Source organism: Channa argus, chromosome 1, assembly GCF_033026475.1.
Source record: "Channa argus isolate prfri chromosome 1, Channa argus male v1.0, whole genome shotgun sequence".
In the NCBI taxonomy this organism is placed as follows: domain Eukaryota; kingdom Metazoa; phylum Chordata; class Actinopteri; order Anabantiformes; family Channidae; genus Channa; species Channa argus.
This window is the reverse complement of record NC_090197.1, coordinates 27,048,854-27,068,369: the sequence shown is the minus strand read 5'-3', so window position 1 is coordinate 27,068,369 and position 19,516 is coordinate 27,048,854.

Here is a 19,516-nt window from a genome sequence, read left to right as displayed (position 1 = left end):
GACACTTGGCATTCTGGCCAAAGAGTTTATTCTTTGTTTCATCAGACCAGATAATTTAGTTTCTCATGGTCTGAGAGTCCCTCAGATGGGCTGTCATGTCCCTTTTACTTTCCATCTGGCCACTCTACCATACAGGCCTGATTGGTGGAGTGCTGCAGAGATGGTTGTTTTTATCTGGAAGGTTCTCCTCTCTTCACAGAGAAATGCTGGAACTCCAGTGACCATCCGGTTCTTGGTCACCTGCCTGACTGAGGCCCTTCTCTCTTAATTGCGCAGTTTCCAAACTTCTTCCATTTACAGATGATGGAGGCCACTGTGCACACTGAGACCTTCAATGCTGCAGAAATGTTTCTATACCCTTCTCCAGATCTGCGCTTCGATATAGTCTTGTCTCAGAGGTCTACAGACAATTCCTTGGACTTTATGGCTTGGTATGTGCTCTGACATGCACTGTGGGACCTTAGATAGACAGACGGTATGCTTTTCCAAATCATGTAAAATCAACTGCAGACTTGTACAATCTAATGCAATAAATACAGCACCTTTGCCATTAATTGTATTATCACAATGTTGTCACAAATCCTGGTCAAAAATAACCTTGCAGATTCCTTGCGGCACTCACTCTGGAGGCCAGAGTTATGCCATCTACCGTAACGATATGGTTGGACAGCATGTTTCTTACATTTTTAGGCCCAAATAATATGAAAGAATTGGTCCTAACATAGTGCCTTGTGGAACTACACGAACTCATCATTAACACGAAGAAATTGCTATTCTATCTTATCTATATGATAAGATTTAAACCAACCTAGTGCAGTTCCTTTAATCCCAAATTCATGCTCCAGTCTCTGTAATAAAATGTACATGTGTTAGATGCAGCACTAAGATCTATCAGAACAAGTGCAGAAATGAATCTATTATCTGAAGTTAAAAGAAGATTGTTGGTGACTTTTACCAGTGCTGTTTTTGTACTAAATAAACTAATTCCTGGCTGAAAGTCTTCAAACAAATTATTCCTGTAGAGGTGGTGGCATAATTGCTTTGCAACTAGATTTTTAAGGATTTTAGAAACAAATGGGAGGTTGGATATTGGTCTGTAATTGGCTAAAACACCTCGGTAAAATGTATTCATCTTTTTTTGTTTTAATCTTAATATTTACTTTCTTTGGAGTGGATCTTCAAAAAGCATTTAATAGACTAGAGCACAGTAATAATGTCTTTAGTTTCCTACATCTAATCACACTGATCAGTCAGACAGGGTTGTCTTCTCTTTTCCCTGCTGTACAGCATTGCTGCTGATCCCCTGCCCTGTCTAATACTCCAAGATAAAACCGTAAAAGGGGTCAAAATTCCTCTTAACAATAATTGAAAATGGCAGATATGCAGATGACTTTAAAATTACAGTGAAGAATGAGGATACAAAGAAAGTTATGATTTTTATGCATTTTAAGACTTATGAGGAGGCGTCAAGCACCTTAGTAAATGAACACAGCTGGAGTTAGCTGATTAAGAAAATGAGGGCATTTTCCCTTAAATCAAGAGTGATGGTCACAAATGCACTGGTCCTACCCAAACACAACTGGAATAAACAGGACCGCACAATGGTACATCTCTGCAGAGTCTCTTATGACAGCAACATAAACCACCTTTACTCTATCTTTATCTATATCTACTGCTGGCATGGGGCCTTTTTCTACCACATCTGTAGGGTTATGTCATGTAGCAGGGCCCAGGTTTAGTAACAATCACTCTTCTGAAACTCTTCATTGACTCAGCAGGGCACACTACTGATCAATAAGACTCTCATTGCACCGGGATTGTACAATGTGGGGGATGTAACAAACTCTGGTGGGTGTGCTGACACGCAGAGAGTAGAGAGAACAGTACAGCCCCATGGAGTGAGATGTAGGAGGAACAATTAGGTGCAGAACGATGCCCCAGATTTCCTCCTGTGCCAAGCAGACAAACTCATTGCTCTCAAGAAGATTACAGCTAAGAAACTAAAACCCATCCTTGTAAGCCTTAATACACAAATACCCACCTTACAAAAAGCTTGGTCAACTCAATAACAGAACAATGACAGAAATTTTGGAAAATATCAAATACATAAACATCTCTAACTCTGCTTTCTTTGATATTAAAATAAGGCAGCACATGATCCAGTGAGCTGTTGTCTTGAACAACTACAATGATAGTGCGTATCTGAAAGGATTAAAGACATAATAAATACTGGTCTTAGTTTGGCTACATATGCCTATTTAGATGCAAGACACTCTTTGCTTTATAAAAACAGAACCCTATTTGATTTAATAATAGAAAAAAAAGAGACATATATATATATTGTGTTCATTGTCTTTGGGGGTTTTCCATTTTTCCTAGTAAGTTGCTTCATTGTTTTGTGATAATATTCATTTGTCTTACTTTTTTCCATTTGAGCTTCTTGAAGTTTGCACAGACCCTGACTTTGGGGTTCTTGGAGTTCATTTTCATTAGCATTTGTACTTTCTTTCTATATTTTTTATCTTCAAGGGCACAATTGTCAGTCCCCTGGGCTTTCTCTATTGGCTAAGAGCGAAAGCAGGAAATGTTCTACACCCCAGTGGGAAACTGTGGAATTCAACACGGCTCAATCAAAAGAAAATCCTAACAAACCAGGCAAAATAGCCCCCTAGCAAATGATGGCAATTCCAGCTGTGATGCACCCAACACTGCAGGTGTTAGGGAGAAGCACACCACACCCTATAAATAGAAAGAAACAAACATTGGGAGCATGATGCTGCAGAACAGATCTCCTCCACTGATTCCCAACCACATGCCAGATAAGCCTTGAGGACAGTGTCACACAGCAAGTATGATAATAATAGACAATAGACAAAATGGTAATATGGTAATATTGACAAATTCCCACTGTGCATGTGCCCTATTTGATTTAATAATAGAAAAAAAAGAGACATATATATATATTGTGTTCATTGTCTTTGGGGGTTTTCCATTTTTCCTAGTAAGTTGCTTCATTGTTTTGTGATAATATTCATTTGTCTTACTTTTTTCCATTTGAGCTTCTTGAAGTTTGCACAGACCCTGACTTTGGGGTTCTTGGAGTTCATTTTCATTAGCATTTGTACTTTCTTTCTATATTTTTTATCTTCAAGGGCACAATTGTCAGTCCCCTGGGCTTTCTCTATCTAATATTTAACATGAGAGGTTTGCAGAAGATCTAGAAGATCCTTATTCGTAAATAATAGTGGAAAGTAAATTGTCTAACTCAGCCTAACACCTCAGTTTTGTGCTTTCTATAATGTATGAGAAAATTGGAATAGGATTTTTCCTGAGCCATATGGTTTGTGTGTGGTCCAGTTTTAGTCATGATGGACCCATTAGAGAAGTGGATCTTTCTAGCCTGTATAGTATTTGAAATAGCAAAGCACAAAGAGTTCCATGAGGTCTTGAACCGGAGGGGTGGGCACTTTTGACCATATCTTCCTTATTACTCTTTGTGAATACTGGTTTCAGATACTTTAAAACATGTGGTGAAGGATTATTTGGAACTCTGGATGCAAATGCATCGACTTTTATGATTACTGCCTGATTACTGTCCTACTGTTTAGTGCCTATACAACTAATATGCGAACGCGATTACTTAATTATTACATTTCGAAATAATGTCTTATTTTTTGAATGAATAAAAAGGTACTTTCATTAAGGGAAAAGGAGCTGCCAGGAGGTGGCTGGGGAGGGTGGCAGGTGTGTAACGCAGAGGACCCAAGTCCGGGCCCAGAGTCCCGTGTCTGGTTAAGATTAAAGCATTAATGTTTGTTTTGTGTGAAACCATTGTTACATTTTCTTATATTACACCATCCCTCAGTCTTCCTCAGACCCTTACAGCAGAAAAATGAAACCGGATATTTTGGCGGACAAAAATACGTTGTCTGATAACATCACATTGATATATGTTTACAGAATTCACTGCAGAATAAACAGCATCATGAAGTCCAAGGAACTAAACATATAGCAATGGGATAAAGTTGTGGAGAAGTATAAAGCCGGGTTAGCTTATTAAAAATATCCCAAGCTTTGAACAGCTACCACAGCTCCTCTCTCAACTTGTCAGGATCTGTCCTTCAAGGATGTGCAGCAGGTTAGGGTGATTAAAGATAAGGATGGAAATGTATTGACAGGTGCCAGGAGTGTGATGGGAAGATGGAAGGAGAACTTTGAAGAGTTGATGAATGAGGAAAATGAAAGGGAACGAAGAGTAGAAAAAGTGACTGGTGTGGAGCCGGAATTAGTAAGAGTGAAGTGAGTAGGACGTTGAAGAAGATCAAGAGTGGAAAGGCAGTTGGTCCTGATGACATACCTGTGGAGGTATGGAAGTGTCTAGGAGAGGTGGCAGTAGAGATTCTAACTAGTTTGTTTAATAAGATCTTGGAGAGTGAGAGGATGCCCGAGGACTGGAGGAGAAGGTGCCAATTTTTAAGAACAAGGGAGATGTGCAGAGCTGTGGCAACTACAGAGGAATAAAGCTGATGAGCCAAACAATGAAGCTGTGGGAAAGAGTAGTGGAAGCTAGGCTAAGGACAGAGGTGAGCATTTGTGAGCAGCAATATGGTTTCATGCCTAGAAAGAGAACACAACAGATGCAGTATTTGCTTTTAAGGTTGCTGATGGGGAAGTACAGAGAAGGTCCGAGGGAGTTGCATTGTGTCTTCGTAGATTTAGAGAAAGCATATGACAGGGTGCCGAGAGAGGAGCTGTGGTATTGTATGAGGAAGGCTGGAATGGCAGAGAAGTATGTTAGAGTGATTCAGGACATGTATGAGAGCTGTAAGACCGTGGTGAGGTGGGCTGTAAGTGTGACAGAGGAGTTCAAGGTGGAGGTGGGTCTGCACCAAGAATCGGCTCTGAGCCCCTTTTTGTTTGCTCTGGTGATGGACAGGCTGACAGATGAGGTTAGACAGGAATCTCCATGGACTATGATGTTTGCAGATGACATTGTGATTTTAAGTGAGAGCAGGGAGCAGGTGGAGGAAAATCTAGAAAGGTGGAGGTCTGCTCTGGAAAACAGAGGAACGAAGCTTAGCCGCAGTAAGACAGAATAAATGTGTGTGAATGAGAGGGACCCAGGTGGAATGGTGAGGTTACAGGGAGCAAAGGTAAAGAAAGTACAGGACTTTAAGTACTTGGGGTCAATGGTTCGGAGCAACGGAGAGTGTGGAGAAGAGGTGAACAGGTGAGTACAAGCAGGTTGGAACAGGTGGAGAAAAGTGTCAGGTGTGTTGTGTGATAAAAGAGATCAGCAAGAATAAAAGGAAAGGTGTTCAAGACAGTGGTGAGACCAGTGATGTTGTTCGGCTTAGAGACAGTGGCACTGAAGAAAAGACAGGAGGAAGAGCTGGAGGTAGCAGAGCTTAAGATGTTGAGGTTCTTTTTGGGAGAGACGAGGATGGACAGGATCAGGAATGAGGACATCAGAGGGACAGCTCATGTTAGATGTTTCAGAGATAAAGTCAGAGAGGCCAGATTGAGGTGGTTTGGACATGTTCAGATGAGATGACTTTGAATATATTGGTCGAAGGATGCTGAGGTTGGAGCTGCCAGGCAGGAGGTCTAGAGGAAGACCAAATAGGAGATTTATGGGTGTAGTGAGAAGTTAGTTGGTGTGAGAGAAGAGGATGCAGAGGACAGGGTTAGATGTAGGCACACGACCCCTGAAAGGTACCAGCTGAAAGGAAAAGAAGTGTCTCCTTAGTCTTTTTCCGAGTGTTAATTTGGTTTCCCCATTTGTAGTCATGATTTGGTCCGTATCTTATTTTATACCTTAGTTGTTTCTCTAGTGCTAATTTAGGTTTACTGTGTATCGCCTCTGTTGTGAATGTTTGGTCTGTTTTTGTGTTGTGTTTTCTTAAGTTATTTTCCCTTGTGTTCAGTCGGATTAATTTTTGTGTTTAGCCTTTTTGTTCAGCATTTGCTACCTGCTGTATGCCTTTTCACATCCTACTCTTAGGAGCGTTTTTTGTTAATTCTTGAGTTTTTTTTTTTTTTTTTTGATAAACTGGTTTATTAGTTCACTCCCTCTCACATTCTCTTCATTTGGGTCCTCTTCTATTGTAAGACAACTATTAGTCATGCACTATACAAATTTGTCCCTTATGGAAGAGTGGCAAAAAGAAAGACATTGTTGAAAGAAAGCCATAAAAAGTCCCATTTGCAGTTCGTAACAAGCCACGTGGGGGACACAGCAAACATGTGGAAGAAGGTGCTCTGGTCAGATGAGAACAAAATCTTACCTTTTGGTCTAAATGCAAAATGTTATGTGTCGCTGGACACTTTACATTACCCTGAACACACCATCCAAACCATAAAACATGGTGGTGGCAGCATCATGTTGTGGGGATGCTTTTCTTCAGCAGGAAGAATGAGTGGGTCAGAGTTGATGAGAAGATGGATGGAGCCAAATACAGGGCAATCTTAGAAGAAATCCTCTTTGCAAAAGTCTGCAAAGACTTTGTAGAGATTGGGGAGGAGCTTCACCTTCCAACAGGACAATGACCCTAAAGATACAGCCAGAGCCACAATGGAATGGTTTTAATCAAAGCATATTCATGTGTTAGAATGGCCCATCCAGACCTAAATCCAATGGAGAATCTGTGAGAAGATTTGAAAATTTCTATTCACAGACGCTCTCAATCCAATCTGACTGAGCTTGAGCTATTTTGCAAAGAGCAATGGCCAGAATTTTCCCTCTCTAGATGTGCAAAGCTGGTAGAGACATACCCCACAAGTCTTGCAGCTGTCGTTGCAGCAAAAGGTGGTTCTGCAAAGTATTGAATGATCACTTATCACGTTCCTTCCACTTCATAATTATGCACCATTTTGTGTAACCATAAAATAAAATAAAATACCTTTTGCATTTGTGGTTGTAACGTGATAAAATGTGTAAATGTCAAGGGTTATGAATACTTTTTCAAGGCACTGTATGTTTTCCAGGAAAAAAGTTTAGGTTAGCGGTTTAGCTGTATAGGAAAGTAACAGGGTTGCCCCCTGAAGACCTATTTGCTGTTCTCTAGAAATGTATGTCATCTATATATAACCCCTGTCTCCTTCCTCGTGGATCTCTGTTTCCCCGTCTCACCCCTGATATACCCTGGACCTCGCACATCACTTGTCAATCCTGGTCACCATTTTTCCAGTCAATTACTCATCATCTCAAGCTGGCTGAGAGACTTCCCTTTCATTAACAAGCTCCCTCTACAAATGGTGCATTAATCAGAGAATAAGGATTTAGTCATTATCCTGCACTACTTCATGTACTTACCTGTTTGTTTTGTGTCCACTAAGAACAGGCACCACCTACCACACGCCTACCTTAGGTACCAAATGCTGACCTGAGGCCGTAGGAAATGTAATGGTTTTAATAGTACATTTATTAGTATTACAAATCTAAAATAGTCCAACGGTCAAATTTTGTCAAACTTTGTTTTTTCCAATTTGTAACACTGATTCATACAGTTATGGAATTAAAATAAAAAACACTTTATTCTGGTGAGAAAACAGGGATGGTTTACAATCTCTGGTTTGTATCAAGCAAAGTAAAGAAAAATGCTGTAGCCATCTGTGGCAGTTGATAAATAAATAAATAACAGTTATGATGTCATAGGTCCTGTATACAAATGTCAAAAGTAAGTCTTCTTTTATATGGAGAAGGTTGAGACATTAAGGGTTCTTTAAGCCATGGTATCTGCACAGTAATAATACTATCATGCATTCAAGTTTTTACTTCAAAGTAAAGAAGAGGCTATCTGGTTATTATCAGCACTGTGTGCCTTCGGCAGATGCTTATATCCAAAGTAACTTACAAGTAAGGAGCAAACATCAAGGCCAACTTGAAGTTCATTGTCTTGCCCAGATACAACATGTGGCCAAGAGGAACCATTTACCCTGTGGTTGGTGGATGCTACACAACATCTTAATACAGATTAATTGATTAGGACTTAGGATCGAGAAGTGCTGAGATCCAGATTGAGTGCTGAGATCCAGATTTGCGGTAAGCGTATTGCGTCACTTCCTGTTTCTGCACACTCTTGGGTTTCTACCGAAAGACTGTTTACTGATTAATTGTAGCTGTTATTTTTACTTAAATAAGTGATTTCTTCACACAAGAATTAATACTTAGTCGTAACATACGCTTGTATTGCACAAGCACCTGCTTTTGCAAAACATAACCAGCTAAAGTTTACAAATTCCACATTTCACTTATATTAGCTTCGCTAGCTTAGCAGTTAAACATTAGTAATGGCTTCTCTGTCTCCCTCTGTCTCTCCTTCTCTCACTTGCTCGGTGTGTCTCATGTTCAGTTTTTCCTCTGCCTCCTTTAGTGATAATGGTATATGTAACAAGTGTAAGGTTTTTGCAGCTTTGGAGGCGAGGCTCACGGAATTGGAAGCACGGCTCCGCACCATGGAAAACAACTCCGCTAGTCAGGCCCAGGTAGCTGGTGCGGGCCGACCTAGCGTAGCCCCTGCTAGCTGTCCCCCGGCAGTTCCCGAGCAGCTGGGAAGCCAGTCCGGCTGGGTGACGGTTCGTAAGAGATCTAATGCTAAACAGACGCCCGAGGTTCACCACCAGTCGGTTCATGTTTCTAATCGATTTTCCCCACTCAGCGAAACACCCGCTGAGAAACCAACTCTGGTAATTGGCAGCTCCATAGTCAGAAACGTGAAGTTAGAGACTCCAGCGGCCGTAGTCAAATGTCTTCCTGGGGCCAGAGCGGGCGACGTTGAATCATATTTGAAACTCCTGGCTAAGGATAAACGTAAATACAGTAATATTATTATTCACGTGGGAGTTAATGACGCCCGATTACGCAAATCGGAGGTCACTAAAATGAATGTTGAATCGGTGTGTAACTTTGCAAAAACAATGTCGGACTCCGTAATTTTCTCTGGTCCCCTGCCAAATCTGACCAGTGACGACATGTACACCCGCATGTCGTCATTCAACCGCTGGCTGTCTAGGTGGTGTCCAGCAAACGATGTGGGCTACATAGACAATGGAAACGTTTTTGGGGAAAACCTAGGCTGATTAGGAGAGATGGCATCCATCCTACTTTAGATGGTGCAGCTTTCTTATCCAGAAATATGGCTGGTTTTATTAGACAACCAAAAGTATGACAATCCAGAGTTGAGCCTAGGATGCAGAGATCCTGTCCTACACGCCTCTCTGCAGTATCCTTACAACCGTCACCCCCCCACAACTCCCACATACCTATAGAGACTGTGTCTGTTCCCCGACCTAAATTACATAAAGTAAATATGACAACAAGAGGAGTTAATCATAATAACCTAATAAAAGTTAAGACTACTCCTCTTACAGAACAAAACCCCAAAACTATTAAATGTGGATTATTAAATATCAGATCTCTCTCTTCTAAATCTCTGTTAGTAAATGACTTAATAAGCGATCATCAATTCGATTTATTTTGTCTCACTGAAACTTGGTTGCAGCAGGAAGAATATGTCAGTCTAAATGAGTCAACCCCCCCAAGTCATATTAATTATCATGTTCCTAGAAGCACAGGCCGAGGTGGAGGAGTTGCAGCAATCTTCCATTGTAGCTTATCAATAAACCCTAGACCTAAACATAGTTATAACTCATTTGAGAGCCTTACTCTTAGCCTTTCACACCCAAACTGGAAAACTCAAAAACCACTACTATTTGTTATCGTGTACCGTCCTCCAGTCCCTTATTCAGAGTTTTTGATTGAATTTTCTGATTTTCTAGCTGATTTAGTGCTTAGTACAGATAAAGTCATTATAGTGGGTGACTTTAACATTCATGTAGATGCTGACAGTAACTGCCTGAGCACTGCGTTTTATTCATTATTAGATTCAATTGGTTTTTCCCAAAATGTAAATAAACCCACTCACTGTTTTAGTCACACGTTAGACCTTGTCCTTACGTATGGAATTGAAACGGATAATTTAACCATATTTCCTCACAACTCTCTTCTGTCTGACCATTTTTTAATAACATTTAAATTTACAATAACGGACTATATAGCAGTTAGGGAAAAATTCCACTATAGCAGATGCTTAAGTGAAAAAGCTGTCAACAAATTTAAAGAAATTATTTCTTCATCATTTGCTTCACCATATGTTAATACAATGGAAAGTAGCCACCTTAATGTTACTCCTGCACAAGTAGGTTATCTTGTTGACAATTCTGCAGCCTCACTAGGTACAATACTCGATAGTGTTGCCCCTCTAAAAAAGAAGGCAGTAAATCAGCAGAGGCGATCTCCATGGTATAGTTCACAAACACGCAACTTAAAACAGGAAACACGAAAGTTAGAAAGGAAGTGGCGTTCCAGAAAGTTAGAAGAATCTCATTTAGCCTGGAAAAATAGTTTAAAAACGTACAAAAAAGCTCTCAGTGATGCCAGAACAGCATATTATTCATCATTAATAGAAGAAAACAAGAACAACCCCCGGTTTCTGTTCAGCACTGTAGCCAGGCTGACTAAGAGCCATAGTTCTGTTGAGCCTACTATTCCCTTAACTTTGAGCAGCAATGACTTCATGACCTTCTTTATGAATAAAATTGTAGCTATTAGAGAAAGTATTCACCAGATCCTCCCCCCAAAAATTACAGATAGATCTTCATGTACAGCAGTGCTAGAATCATGGATAAGGCCCCACTCCCTGTTAGACTGCTTTTTACCCATAGATCTCTCTGAGCTAACTTCAATTATTACCTCATCTAAACCAACAACCTGTCTGCTAGACCCTATTCCAACTAAGCTGCTCAAGGAAGCTTTACCCTTAATAGATACGTTCATATTAGATATCATCAATCTATCTTTAGAAACAGGCTATGTACCACAGGCATATAAGGTAGCTGTAATTAAACCATTACTTAAAAAACCCTGTCTTGACCCAGGTGTTTTAGCCAATTACAGACCAATATCTAATCTCCCCTTTATTTCTAAAATAATTGAAAAAGTAGTCGCAAAACAATTATGTGATCACCTTCATAGGAATAATTTGTATGAAGAGTTTCAGTCAGGATTTAGAGTTCATCATAGTACAGAAACAGCTCTGGTAAAAGTCACCAACGATCTTCTCATGGCCTCAGATAATGGACTCATCTCTATACTTGTTCTTTTAGATCTTAGTGCCGCATTTGATACCATTGATCATAACATTTTATTACAGAGACTGAAACATGAAATTGGAATTACAGGAACTGCACTAGGTTGGTTTAAATCTTATCTGTCTGATAGATTTCAATTTGTTCATGTTAATGATGAATCCTCCATGCACACAAAGGTTAGCTATGGAGTTCCACAAGGCTCTGTGTTAGGACCAATACTTTTTACTTTATATATGTCTCCTTTAGGCAACATTATTAGAAAACACTCCATACATTTCCACTGTTATGCTGATGATACCCAGCTATATTTATCTATGGAACCAGATGAAAATAATCAGTTAATAAAGCTTCAAGCATGCCTACAAGACATAAAGGCCTGGATGTCCCACAATTTTTTACTTTTAAACTCAGACAAAACTGAAGTCATAGTATTTGGGCCCAAAAATATCAGAGATATGATGTCCAACCATATTGTTACCCTAGATGGCATAAGTCTGGCCTCCAGTACTACTGCAAGGAACCTTGGAGTTATTTTTGATCAGGATCTGTCCTTTAAGTCACATATAAAACAAATCTCTAGAACAGCCTTCTTCCACCTACGGAACATTGCCAAAATTAGGAGCATACTGTCTCAAAGTGATGCCGAAAAACTGGTCCATGCATTTGTTACTTCTAGGTTGGACTACTGTAATTCCCTACTTTCAGGATGCCCCAGTAACTCCCTAAAGAGCCTGCAATTAATCCAAAATGCTGCAGCAAGAGTGCTGACTGGAACTAGCAAGAGAGATCATATTTCACCTTCACTAGCTTCTCTCCATTGGCTTCCCATTAAATTTAGAATAGAATTTAAAACCCTGCTTCTTACATATAAAGCTCTGAATGGTCAGGCTCCATCATATATAGAAGACCTCATAGCACCATATCATCCCAGTAGACCACTTCGCTCTCAGAATGCAGGCCTACTTGTGGTTCCCAGAATTTCCAAAAGTAGAATGGGAGGTAGAGCCTTTAGCTATCAAGCTCCTCTCTTGTGGAACCAGCTCCCAGTTCAGATTCGGGAAGCAGACACCCTCTCTACTTTTAAGTCTAGGCTTAAAACCTTCCTTTTTAATAAAGCATATAGTTAGTTATAGTTATGCTGCCATAGGCTTAGACTGCTGGGGGACCCACCCCCCAATGCACTGAGCTCCTTTCCTCCTCTTGACCATCTCTCCTCTCCTCTCACCCCGCAATTTTCACCACTGTATGTCATTAACTCTGTGTGTTCTCTCCCGTAGTTGTCTTTGTCCTCCTCTGTCCCCCTGTCTCTGTCCCTTTCTGCAGGTGTCCCCCGGCTTTGAAGCTGTGTGTCTTCCAGCGTGCAGCTACTGGTCCTACCAATCTGCCCGATGTTTTGTTGTTGCTTTTTGTTGCTCTGTTCTTTTCTCTCTCCCCTTTCCACTCACCCCAACCGGTCGAGGCAGATGGCCGTCCACCCTGAGGCTGGTTCTGCTGGAGGTTTCTTCCGTTAAAGGGAGTTTTTCCTCTCCACTGTTGCCTCTGGCTTGCTCCAGGGGAAATTGTTGGGTTCTCTTTATATATCTTTATAATCTTGACTTTATTCTGTAAAGTGCCCTGAGATGACTTTGTTGTGAATTGGCGCTATATAAATAAATAAAGTTGAATTGAATTAATAAAATGAATACTCTCTTCCAAAGGTCTTTAAAGGCATACTCTTCTAACTAACAAGCAGGTTATTTCTGTATGCTTGGTAAGTTTGTAACAATCTCAGTTATTGTAATTTTTTGACTAATGCCTGAAAGTCTGGGTAGTACATAGCAGATGGTCAGGAAGACATGGGATTTACAAACTTTTAGCTGTTTGTGGTGAACAAATTTAACAAGAGGAATTTAAATAGCTCAACATGTGATTCCTCCAAAATCAACACAAAATGTAAATTTGCTATGACTACTGTGGTCTCAAAACTGTTCAGCTCCTTCATGTCAAGATATTTTCTCCTAGGATGTCCTGATACTTGAATTAATCCATCTTGCTATCCACCTGCTGCAGGGATCTAGGGCCAGTGGAAACAAAGCAGCCACAGAGCAACACTGCACCACCACCTATTTCAACCTAGGCAGGGTGTTCTTTTCCATGTAGGCTTCATTCTTCTTCAGACATGCTGCTAATTCATGGGCCCAAAAAGTTCCAGGTTTGTTTCATCACTCCAGAGAACCAAAACTGCTCCTTTAACACTGGACTGTGAATTATGCTTCCAACAATGCTCCTTGGAACACTATCAATATATTTTTGTATCCTTTATCTTGATTTTTTTCTGCTAACTTTTGACTTAGCCATATTTTTAACATGCGATCAAACCCTAAGCCAGTTCAGATATTGATCTGTTCTATCTCAAACACACCTTTTGCAACCTACCCCTTATTAGTTGTATCAGGTGTGCTTACCTGATTTGCCAATGTGCTCCAATGATGGATTCTTTTCAGAGGCCTGAATAGTTTTGACACTCCTGTAAAAGTAAAAGTTAAAAGTGTGGACTTTGGAGTTTGTAACATTAGTTGCCCTGAGCTATTTAAATTGTTCCTGTATGCCGTTTGTAATGAACAAACCAAAGTTTGTTGGAAGGGGGGAAAATTGGGCCTAAAATTTGGTCTCACACAGGGGGGCATATTGTGGATAGTTTTTAAAACATAGTGGACAAGTGGAGTCTTGATGATATTGATCCTGCTTTAGTGATAAATAATGTTTCAAAACTGATGATAGCTGCTCAACTTGTTGTCATGTGTAATGCTTTGCACAGAGTTTTAATCTAGCTGCACAATGTAGACTTGAGCTGTGCCCTGTGGCTCAGGGCCTGGCAAGAGACTGCAGTTATATGAGACAGCAAAAATGCCTGGGGAAACTGTCATGGCAAAAATGACAATATCTGGTCTTAGAAATCTCAAGTGCAGTCAATAAGGAAGCTTCAACATCCAGGATGTCTTTTAAAGTTTTATTATCTGGCAAGAGAGAAGTACTGTACATCGACAGAGTTTCAAGTCTTCATCCTATGCAGTTCCCCACTTTATACATCACGCATAGTTTTAAAATATTCTGTTGCCTTGCAGACATGAGTGACACATACATTCTGTCCATTGCCTCTAAATTAAACCTGCAATTTAAAATGCTGCCTTTCATGGATGAAGACAAGAGACAGGAAACCTTTACCATGGTGATAACAGAAGCAGCAAACATTCCTCAGTTTAACGCTTTTCATTTTATGTTGTTTGTAATTAACTAATCTGAAGTTGTTTGTGTGTTAATAGCAAGCTAAAGAAATATATTAACAGATTCTTAGGCTTTTTTATAGGGAATATATACAGTACATATATTCTGTCAAAAAATATATGCATTACACCAATTGTGTAATCTTTTGTCACTGCATATTATATAGACACACACTATGAAACATAATTCTGGGATACAGCCATAGTTTTTCATATAAATGTCCTGTAATTTCAGACCCAGAACACTGTATCAGTGCAAGAATGGCCTGGTGCTGAATCTCTAGCTCAACCCTGTAGCAAAAGAACTGTGGACTTTTTTGTGTTTGTTAATCTATTTGGACCAAAGCATCACTGAGAAGAGGTTAGTAAAAAGAGACAATTTACAAATAGAATGTTGCTCTTTTGATTTTAAAAGTCTATTTTTATGAGAACCATTTCATCTATAAATATATTTTTTTAGTTTAGGTATTCAGTGTACATTAGACTGCAAAATAAAAGTTAATTTTGTCATTAACATGAGTACATTAACATGAGTTATGAGCACATATTGTAAGTCTAGGGATAGACATCTTGAATCATTATTTATACTATATCAAGATACACATCTTATGATTGGGTCTGTATTGTGACACTTGTGAATATATCATGAATGTTTATGTATGATATGATAGATATGGTGAAGTTATTGGCCATACCTAGCCCTATCAGATGACATTTCTTTTTCCATAGATGCTACTATTCTTAATTGATTATTTAAAGTCGTAATAAATTAGCTATTTTACTTTATTTTCAATTAAGGTGCCCTCAGTTTTTTTTGTTTTGTAGTGAAAGTAAGCAGGACCTAGAAAATACCTCAGACAAGAAAGTTTATATAGTTTAATGGAGATCAGAGAGAAGATGTCAAAATAAGAATAAAATAGACAATGACTCTGCAGACGGATTCAGGGTATTGTGTTCTTAAGGCAGTCAGACAGGCAGGATTAGTATTATTAATAAATTTGACAGATGTCCGTGCTCAGGATGCAATATGTGGCTTGGCAGCGAGAGCAGAGACAGTTGGTGCATAGAACCAGGGTTATGGTTAAAGTTACTATTGGGAACACCGCAAACAGTGTTAGGAGGGAAAACAGAGCAAGGACACAGAATACAAACCAACAACCATTAGTATAAAATTTAACTTCCAAATCTAGAGATACTCTAACAGTCTAGCACTATCCAAGAAATCCACAATCAAATATTTTTATCCTTTTAAACCCTTATAGTAAGTTGGAACTGAGAATTTGAAATTCGAAACCGGATTCCTTTTTTTTTCTATAGACTGAAAATATCTAAGTTTGACATCAAAATATGACACAACAGATCAACATCTCAGCTTTTTTTTCCAGGTATTTACATCTGGATCTGATAACACAGATTATAAGATAACACCTTTTGTTTTATCCCACCAGTTTTTCATGTGAGCAAAAGTATTGACCTAAAATAGTTAAAAGTGAATAAAACCAAACAGGCTGGCAGAAATGACTGGAGCAGGATGTGGAATTACAAAATAAGTCAGAAACAGGAAGTAAACCTGGTGCACCATGACAGAAATCTAGTATATATCCAGTATTTTAAAGTTTCTGACCTGAACCACAGCAGAGGACTCTACAGCACATAACTAAAATATTACAGAATTACTGAAAAAGGAATGTGCCTTGTTTTATGACATTTTCCTGTAGGCCAGTGGTTGTAAAACTTCCTGAATACCATACATAAACACAAACCTCTCCAGATGATCCAAAAATACAGCAGCAATTCTCATTTTTGATTAGCCAAAAGGAAACAGATCAAAGTATTGTTTAAATTACACATCATGTTCAAAGCTTTGACTCTTGCCGTTGAAGTCAAATACGATTATAGGGAGGTGGATTATACAACTCAGGACTTTTCCATAGGAGACAGTGGTTGAACTCTAGTGCATGATGTTGTGTGCTTTAATGATGATCATAACACAAAGTAGCACACATGGTTACTATAGTAAGGAAGTATGTGTGCCGTTGTCAGCAAGCAACATACCAAGAAGTTGGAGCATGGGCAACAAAAGGCTGGAAAAGTAATTCCTGCAAATAAAAAACAATTAGGTTAATTGGTAACAGGTAAGTAGCATGACTTAGTAAGGAACAAGATGTAGTAAGGAAACAGAAAATTGCTCCTAAAATGGACAGAAAAAGCACACTAATGCAACCCAGGCTAAGCAAAAACAGAGATTAGAGGACCTAAGTACTAAGCTCAAGATAAGGAAAACTATACAGGGCAGGAGAACCTAGAAAAGGAAAAGATGAGTTTAGGAGTGAGGTGAAACTAGGGGAAATAACCATGAACAAGAAAAAAGTGAAAAAAATAAATGATCTAAAAGCACACGTACAGAAACTGATTTGAACTAACAATAAATCAAATGGTCCACACATCAGGAAGTAGACAAATATCTAAATAAATATCTAAATATCTATATATGGTGAGCATAAACAGATGGGAAGAAATAACCAAATTACAACACTGAGCATTAAGACAGAGGCCACGAGAACTAAATAATGGCCATAATAACTAAATGAAAAAAAGCTTAACAGAGGCTGACAGGCAGGGATGAACAAATGACCAAACGTCAAATAATCAAATAACCCAATACTTAACAGAGACTGAGAGATAGGGATCAACAGAGACAAAACCTTAGACCAAAAATCAGAGCCAAATTGAAGGGAAGGAAATGAGAGTGAAGGGAAGAGAGAAAGAGACAGAGAAGGGGAGGCAGAAAGGGAGAGTGCAGGTCTAAGAACTGATAGAGGGTAGAGTGTATGAGTGGGTATGTTAATGCAGGGTAGGCCAAAAGGTGAAGGTGAGCGAAGTCTGGTGTCAGGTCCATGACAGTAGATAATAATAGATTAATTGATAAGGTTGGGTTTATGAAATCAAGAAGTAGACAATGGATTTGATGATTTGGTGTTTTTCCATTCATTGACACAAGTAAGCCAGCCTGTCAGAGAGAAAGAACAGATATGAACACAGTCAGAATCTCACAATCTAAATCTGAAATGTAGCTGTAATCTGGCTGAACACAGCCTGGTGAGCTCTCTCACTCGTCTTGTCTCCCTCTGTGCTCAAGCAACTAAATGAAGCCTTTGAACCTCTTCACAGAGATGGGAGCTGAATGCTCTATTAACAGCACATGCTGGAAACAAGCTACTAGTTCAGGATTCCAGATAAACATATGAGGCGCTGGCCACCGTCAACAGGCACATTCATAGGCAGACAATAGAGCTCTGATCAGAACAATGATTATGCAGGCCCTCTGCCGTACTGCCATGGCAGCCCACTTTCTCCATTCCTATTATTTTAATTAATTGTGTGATATTTCCAATGACTTGGCTGTATAGACCCCTAACAAGAAACCTCATCAAAGGATGCACAAGCCAGGCAATTTGAGTTGTGGCTGACACTGTACTTTCAGCCTCCTCCTCCATCCCCAATTACTTGTTTTTCTTCTTGATGCACAGCAGTCTTTATAACCACAAAGTACTTTCCTGGTCACCAATAGTACACCATTTGTGTCTTTCCATCACTCGTTCTCTTGAGGTAAGATGCTTTTTTGTCTTTGCTTTCTTTTGTTGACTTGTGTACTGATAACCATCTCATTGACTTTAATCAGCCATCCATCAATGTGACAACGCTCTAAGAATAAAGGTTTTCAGGCACTAGTTAATTAATCTGCCCTCTCCTGTCTGCCCACACTGCTCAATCATGGAGTAAATAAAGGCAGTCAAGAATGTAATTGTTTATTTTCTGTGCAGAGTTTGGAAAAAAAGGCACCTTTTCATCTCAAGGAGCTGTGAAAGTTGCCCTTTTCACTTTCATTTGCTAAAGGTATCTCATAAAGCAAATGATGCAGGGGTGTACACAAATGTCAAGTTTCAGAATAACTTGTTTTTGTACTTCCTTTTTCCTCATGCAGCACTAGCAGTAATTTTTCATTATAAAGGAATATTTTTCTTCATATTTTGCTTTCTTATCTTTTAAACTTTAATATTTATATTTCAAAAATTCATGATATAGAATCATAATGAAATCATAGAAAACAGATTTTTAAATGAAATGATTATGATGCTAATGTTTTAACTTGGGTAGCACGCTTCGCAGCTAGAAGGTCCCTGGTTCGAATTCCCGGTTGTCCTTTCTGTGTGGATTTTGCAAGTTCTCCCCGTGTTTGTGTGGGTTTCCTTTGGGTACTCCTGTTTCTTCCCACAGCTTAATTGGTGAATCTAAAAAAAAATCCTCGTAGGTGTGAATGTGAGTGTGAATGGTTTTCTGTCTGTGTATGCCTCTATGTGTTGGCCCTGAGTCCGGTGACCTGTCAAGGGTGGACCCCGCCTTTCACCCAATGACAGCTGGGATAGGCACAAGTCACACTTGAGCAGTTAGAGTATTGAATTGGCATGTTATGATCCTTGCATGCCACAACAAATGGTCAATAATGTTATTTAAAAATACATATCTACAAAACACAGTTTATTAAAATGATGCAGAAGTGGCAACTCTGTTAGAATAATTGAAGAACTAGGCACAAGTTATGTGTCATTAGGAGTGAGTGAGGCAGGGGTAGCAATCTGGAGGAAGATATAATTTTAAAGATCAAAGCAAGACTATATAGTTGATGTACGTAGAATACAGAATAGATTAGAAGGCTGCTTTGGAAGCCAGAGTGTCGTCCCAGTTTGGAGAAAACAAAGACAACGACCCTGACATTGTCTTTTAAGATACCTTGATAAACTTAGCAATTCATTTTTCCCTTAGTGGTAAGTGGTCCAGGTTTGGAGGCAGTGGGAAAGCTTGAAATCACGATGCTTCTTCCACTGCATCCACTGTTGGGATAATGTTTTTATGTAGGTATGTGTTTCTCTTTATAGTGCCATATGTATTTCTATTTGTTTTTCCTAAACAATTCTACCTTTTTTCCTTTGTCCACAAGATATTTTCCGTGTAGCGTAGTTATAAGGTGGTCTTTGGGGAATTTCAGGCATGCTACAGTGTAATTTTTATCAGAGCCATCGTGGTGTCTTGTCATTGGTACC